The sequence below is a fragment of the Mixophyes fleayi genome, unplaced genomic scaffold (assembly GCF_038048845.1).
Source record: "Mixophyes fleayi isolate aMixFle1 unplaced genomic scaffold, aMixFle1.hap1 Scaffold_231, whole genome shotgun sequence".
NCBI classification, from domain to species: domain Eukaryota; kingdom Metazoa; phylum Chordata; class Amphibia; order Anura; family Limnodynastidae; genus Mixophyes; species Mixophyes fleayi.
In genome coordinates this window covers 115001-120000 of record NW_027446461.1, presented here as the reverse complement: position 1 = coordinate 120000, position 5000 = coordinate 115001, and the positions used below count along the sequence as shown (strand labels likewise).

Sequence of the window (5000 nt, the reverse complement as noted above, 5' to 3'; positions counted from 1 at the left end):
AAGGAAGCCAGAACAAGAGAGAAAAAAAAAAAAGGCCTACAGCACCTGGTATTCCCAGGTGGGTCTCCCAACCAAGTACTAACCAGGCCCAACCCTGCTTAGCTTCCAAGATCAGACAAGATTGGCTTGTTCAGGGTGGTGTGGTTGTAGGTATTGTTTCCTAATGACCTACATCTCTTATACATCTCAAAACCAGCATTGAAGGAGGTCGGAAAAAGAGAGAAAAAAAAGGCCTACAGCACCTAATATTCCCAGGTGGTCTCCCATCCAAGTACTAACCAGGCCCAGCCCTGCTTATCTTCCAAGATCAGATGAGATTGGGCTTGTGCAGGGTGGTGTGGCTGTAGGTATTGGTTTCCTAATGACCTACATCTCTTATACATTTCAAACCAGCATTGAAGGAAGCCGGAACAAGAGAGAAAAAAAAAAGGCAGACAGCACCTGGAACTCCCAGGTGGTCTACCATCCGAGTACAAACCAGGCCCGGCCCTGCTTAGCTTCCAAGATCAGGCTTGTTGAGGGTTGTGTGGCTGTAGGTATTGGTTTCCTAATGACCTACATCTCTTATACATCTCAAAACCAGCATTGATGGAAGCCGGAACAAGCGAGAAAAAAAAAAGGCCTACAGCACCTGGTATTCCCAGGTGGTCTCCCATCCAAGTACTTACCAGGCCCAGCCCTGCTTAGCTTCCAAGATCAGACGAGATTAGGCTTGTTCAGGGTGGTGTGGCTGTAGGTATTGGTTTCCTAATGACCTACATCTCTTATACATCTCAAAACCAGCATTGAAGGAAGCCGGAAAAAGAGAGAAAAAAAAAAGGCCTACAGCACCTGGTATTCCCAGGTGGTCTCTCATACAAGTACTAAACAGGCCTGGCCGTGCTTAGTTTCCAAGATCAGACGGAATTGGAATTGTTAAGGGTGGTGTGGCTGTTCATATTTTTTTACTTATGACCTACATCTCTTATACATCTCAAAACCAGCATTGAAGGAAGCCGGCACAAGAGAGAAGAAGAAAAAGGCCTACAGCACCTGAAATTCCCAGGTGGTCTCCCCTCCAAGTACTAACCAGGCCTGGCCCTGCTTAGCTTCCAAGATCAGATGAGAATGGGCTTGTTTAGGGTGGTATGGCTGTAGGTATTGGTTTCCTAATGACCTACATCTCTTATACATCTCAAAACCAGCATTGAAGGAAGCCGGAACTAGAGATAATGAAAAAAAAGGCCTACAGCACCTGGTATTCCCAGGTGGTCTCCCATCCAAGTACTAACCAGGCCCAACCCTGTTTAGCTTCCAAGATCAGGCTTGTTCAGGGTGGTGTGGCTGTAGGTATTGGTTTCCTACTGACCTTCATCTCTTATACATCTGAAAACCAGCTTTGATGGAAGCCGGAACAAGCGAGAAAAAAAAAAGGCCTACAGCACCTGGTATTCCCAGGTGGTCTCCCATCCAAGTACTTACCAGGCCCAGCCCTGCTTAGCTTCCAAGATCAGATGAGATTGGGCTTGTTGAGGGTGGTGTGGCTGTAGCTATTGGTTTCCTACTGACCTACATCTCTTATACATCTGAAAACCAGCTTTGATGGAAGCCGGAACAAGCGAGAAAAAAAAAAAGGCCTACAGCACCTGGTATTCCCAGGTGGTCTCCCATCCAAGTACTTACCAGGCCCAGCCCTGCTTAGCTTCCAAGATCAGATGAGATTGAGCTTGTGCAGGGTGGTGTGGCTGTAGGTATTGGTTTCCTAATGACCTACATCTCTTATACATCTCAAAACCAGCATTGAAGGAAGCCGGAACAAGAGAGAAAAAAAAAGGCCTACAGCACCTGGTATTCCCAGGTGGTCTCCCATCCAAGTACTAACCAGGCCCGACCTTGTTTAGTTTCCAAGATCAGGCTTGTTCAGGGTGGTGTAGCTGTAGGTATGGGTTTCCTAGTGACCTACATCTCTTATACATCTCAAAACCAGCATTGAAGGAAGCCGGAACAAGAGAGGAAAAAAAAAAGGGCCTACAGCACCTGGTATTTCCAGGTGGTCTCCCATACAAGTACTAACCAGGCCTGGCCCTAATTAGCTTTCAAGATCAGATGAGATTGGGCTTGTTCAGGGTGGTGTGGCTGTAGGTATTGGTTTCCTAATGACCTACATCTCTTATACATCTCAAAACCAGCATTGATGGAAGCCGGAACAAGAGAGAAAAAAAAAAGGCCTACAGCACCTGGTATTCCCAGGTATTCTACCATCCAAGTACTAACCAGGCGGCGGCCCTGCTTAGCTTCCAAGATCAGATGAGATTGGGCTTGTGCAGGGTGGTGTGGCTGTAGGTATTGGTTTCCTAATGACCTACATCTCTTATACATCTCAAAACCAGCATTGAAGGAAGCCAGAACAAGAGAGAAAAAAAAAAAAAGGCCTACAGCACCTGGTATTCCCAGGTGGTCTCCCATCCAGGTACTAACCAGGCAGCGGCCCTGCTTAGCTTCCAAGATCAGATGAGATTGGGCTTGTGCAGGGTGGTGTGGCTGTAGGTATTGGTTTTCTAACGACCTACATCTCTTATACATCTCAAAACCAGCATTGAAGGAAGCCAGAACAAGAGAGAAAAAAAAAAAAGGCCTACAGCACCTGGTATTCCCAGGTGGTCTCCCAACCAAGTACTAACCAGGCCCAACCCTGCTTAGCTTCCAAGATCAGACAAGATTGGGCTTGTTCAGGGTGGTGTGGTTGTAGGTATTGGTTTCCTAATGACCTACATCTCTTATACATCTCAAAACCAGCATTGAAGGAGGTCGGAAAAAGAGAGAAAAAAAAGGCCTACAGCACCTAATATTCCCAGGTGGTCTCCCATCCAAGTACTAACCAGGCCCAGCCCTGCTTATCTTCCAAGATCAGATGAGATTGGGCTTGTGCAGGGTGGTGTGGCTGTAGGTATTGGTTTCCTAATGACCTACATCTCTTATACATTTCAAACCAGCATTGAAGGAAGCCGGAACAAGAGAGAAAAAAAAAAGGCAGACAGCACCTGGAACTCCCAGGTGGTCTACCATCCGAGTACAAACCAGGCCCGGCCCTGCTTAGCTTCCAAGATCAGGCTTGTTGAGGGTTGTGTGGCTGTAGGTATTGGTTTCCTAATGACCTACATCTCTTATACATCTCAAAACCAGCATTGATGGAAGCCGGAACAAGCGAGAAAAAAAAAAGGCCTACAGCACCTGGTATTCCCAGGTGGTCTCCCATCCAAGTACTTACCAGGCCCAGCCCTGCTTAGCTTCCAAGATCAGACGAGATTAGGCTTGTTCAGGGTGGTGTGGCTGTAGGTATTGGTTTCCTAATGACCTACATCTCTTATACATCTCAAAACCAGCATTGAAGGAAGCCGGAAAAAGAGAGAAAAAAAAAAGGCCTACAGCACCTGGTATTCCCAGGTGGTCTCTCATACAAGTACTAAACAGGCCTGGCCGTGCTTAGTTTCCAAGATCAGACGGAATTGGAATTGTTAAGGGTGGTGTGGCTGTTCATATTTTTTTATTTATGACCTACATCTCTTATACATCTCAAAACCAGCATTGAAGGAAGCCGGCACAAGAGAGAAGAAGAAAAAGGCCTACAGCACCTGAAATTCCCAGGTGGTCTCCCCTCCAAGTACTAACCAGGCCCAGCCCTGCTTAGCTTCCAAGATCAGATGAGAATGGGCTTGTTTAGGGTGGTATGGCTGTAGGTATTGGTTTCCTAATGACCTACATCTCTTATACATCTCAAAACCAGCATTGAAGGAAGCCGGAACTAGAGATAATGAAAAAAAAGGCCTACAGCACCTGGTATTCCCAGGTGGTCTCCCATCCAAGTACTAACCAGGCCCAACCCTGCTTAGCTTCCAAGATCAGGCTTGTTCAGGGTGGTGTGGCTGTAGGTATTGGTTTCCTAATGACCTACATCTCTTATACATCTCAAAACCAGCATTGAAGTAAGCCGGCACAAGAGAGAAGAAGAAAAAGGCCTACAGCACCTGAAATTCCCAGATGGTCTCCCATCCAAGTACTAACCAGGCCCAGCCCTGCTTAGCTTCCAAGATCAGGCTTTTTGAGGGTGGTGTGGCTGTAGGTATTGGTTTCCTAATGACCTACATCTCTTATACATCTCAAAACCAGCATTGATGGAATTCGGAAAAAGAGAGAAAAAAAAAGCCTACAGCACCTGATATTCCCAGGTGGTCTACCATCCAAGTACTAACCAGGCCCGGCGCTGCTTAGCTTCCAAGATCAGATGAGATTGGGCTTCTGCAGGGTGGTGTGTCTGTATGTATTGGGTTCCTAATGTCCTACATCTCTTATACATTTCAAAACCAGCATTGAAGGAAGCCGGAACAAGAGATAATAAAAAAAAAGGCATACAGCACCTGGTATTCCCAGGTGGTCTCCCATCCAAGTACTAACCAGGCCCAACCCTGGTTAGCTTCCAAGATCAGACAAAATTGGGCTTGTTCAGGGTGGTGTGGCTGTAGGTATTGGTTTCCTAATGACCTACATCTCTTATACATCTCAAAACCAGCATTGAAGGAAGCCGGAACAAGAGAGAAAAAAAAAGGCCTACAGCACCTGGTATTCCCAGGTTGTCTCCCATCCAAGTACTAACCAGGCCCGGCTCTGTTTAGCTTCCGAGATCAGGCTTGTTCAGGGTGGTGTGGGTGTAGGTATTGGTTTCCTAATGACCTACATCTCTTATACATCTCAAAACCAGCATTGATGGAAGTCGGAAAAAGAGAGAAAAAAAAGGCCTACAGCACCTGATATTCCCAGGTGGTCTCCCATACAAGTACTAACCAGGTCCAGTCCTGTTTAGCTTCCAAGATCAGATGAGATTGGGCTTGTGCAGTGTGGTGTGGCTGTAGGTATTGGTTTTCTAATGACCTACATCTCTTATACATCTCAAAACCAGCATTGAAGGAAGCCGGAACAAGAGAGAATAAAAAAGGCCTACAGCACCGTGTATTCCCAGGTGGTCT

General features: G+C 46.5%; 7 non-coding genes and 14 pseudogenes across 7 annotated transcripts; all 21 read right to left on the bottom strand.

Annotated features, from left to right (window-relative positions):
• Window positions 1-33: 33 nt before the first annotated feature.
• Window positions 34-152, bottom strand: LOC142123300 (5S ribosomal RNA; annotated as a pseudogene).
• A 78-nt stretch (window positions 153-230) lies between these two features.
• On the bottom strand, window positions 231-349 carry LOC142122957 (5S ribosomal RNA). The gene has a single exon (XR_012684338.1). It is a non-coding gene; the product is annotated as a 5S ribosomal RNA (ribosomal RNA).
• A 270-nt stretch (window positions 350-619) lies between these two features.
• Window positions 620-738, bottom strand: LOC142123304 (5S ribosomal RNA). Its single transcript, XR_012684405.1, has one exon. It is a non-coding gene; the product is annotated as a 5S ribosomal RNA (ribosomal RNA).
• A 282-nt stretch (window positions 739-1020) lies between these two features.
• On the bottom strand, window positions 1021-1139 carry LOC142123205 (5S ribosomal RNA; annotated as a pseudogene).
• An 83-nt stretch (window positions 1140-1222) lies between these two features.
• Window positions 1223-1331, bottom strand: LOC142123294 (5S ribosomal RNA; annotated as a pseudogene).
• An 81-nt stretch (window positions 1332-1412) lies between these two features.
• On the bottom strand, window positions 1413-1531 carry LOC142122991 (5S ribosomal RNA). Its single transcript, XR_012684369.1, has one exon. It is a non-coding gene; the product is annotated as a 5S ribosomal RNA (ribosomal RNA).
• An 82-nt stretch (window positions 1532-1613) lies between these two features.
• LOC142123267 (5S ribosomal RNA) lies at window positions 1614-1732 on the bottom strand. Its single transcript, XR_012684402.1, has one exon. It is a non-coding gene; the product is annotated as a 5S ribosomal RNA (ribosomal RNA).
• Window positions 1733-1812: 80 nt separating this feature from the next.
• Window positions 1813-1921, bottom strand: LOC142123404 (5S ribosomal RNA; annotated as a pseudogene).
• An 83-nt stretch (window positions 1922-2004) lies between these two features.
• Window positions 2005-2123, bottom strand: LOC142123278 (5S ribosomal RNA; annotated as a pseudogene).
• Window positions 2124-2204: 81 nt separating this feature from the next.
• LOC142123362 (5S ribosomal RNA) lies at window positions 2205-2324 on the bottom strand (annotated as a pseudogene).
• An 84-nt stretch (window positions 2325-2408) lies between these two features.
• Window positions 2409-2528, bottom strand: LOC142123152 (5S ribosomal RNA; annotated as a pseudogene).
• An 83-nt stretch (window positions 2529-2611) lies between these two features.
• Window positions 2612-2730, bottom strand: LOC142122996 (5S ribosomal RNA). Its single transcript, XR_012684373.1, has one exon. It is a non-coding gene; the product is annotated as a 5S ribosomal RNA (ribosomal RNA).
• A 79-nt stretch (window positions 2731-2809) lies between these two features.
• Window positions 2810-2928, bottom strand: LOC142122956 (5S ribosomal RNA). Its single transcript, XR_012684337.1, has one exon. It is a non-coding gene; the product is annotated as a 5S ribosomal RNA (ribosomal RNA).
• A 270-nt stretch (window positions 2929-3198) lies between these two features.
• Window positions 3199-3317, bottom strand: LOC142123292 (5S ribosomal RNA). The gene has a single exon (XR_012684404.1). It is a non-coding gene; the product is annotated as a 5S ribosomal RNA (ribosomal RNA).
• A 282-nt stretch (window positions 3318-3599) lies between these two features.
• On the bottom strand, window positions 3600-3718 carry LOC142123039 (5S ribosomal RNA; annotated as a pseudogene).
• Window positions 3719-3801: 83 nt separating this feature from the next.
• LOC142123265 (5S ribosomal RNA) lies at window positions 3802-3910 on the bottom strand (annotated as a pseudogene).
• An 82-nt stretch (window positions 3911-3992) lies between these two features.
• LOC142123361 (5S ribosomal RNA) lies at window positions 3993-4101 on the bottom strand (annotated as a pseudogene).
• Window positions 4102-4180: 79 nt separating this feature from the next.
• LOC142123293 (5S ribosomal RNA) lies at window positions 4181-4299 on the bottom strand (annotated as a pseudogene).
• An 83-nt stretch (window positions 4300-4382) lies between these two features.
• LOC142123111 (5S ribosomal RNA) lies at window positions 4383-4501 on the bottom strand (annotated as a pseudogene).
• A 268-nt stretch (window positions 4502-4769) lies between these two features.
• Window positions 4770-4888, bottom strand: LOC142123223 (5S ribosomal RNA; annotated as a pseudogene).
• Window positions 4889-4968: 80 nt separating this feature from the next.
• The window catches only part of LOC142123208 (5S ribosomal RNA), a 119-nt pseudogene continuing 87 nt past the window's right edge, over window positions 4969-5000 (bottom strand).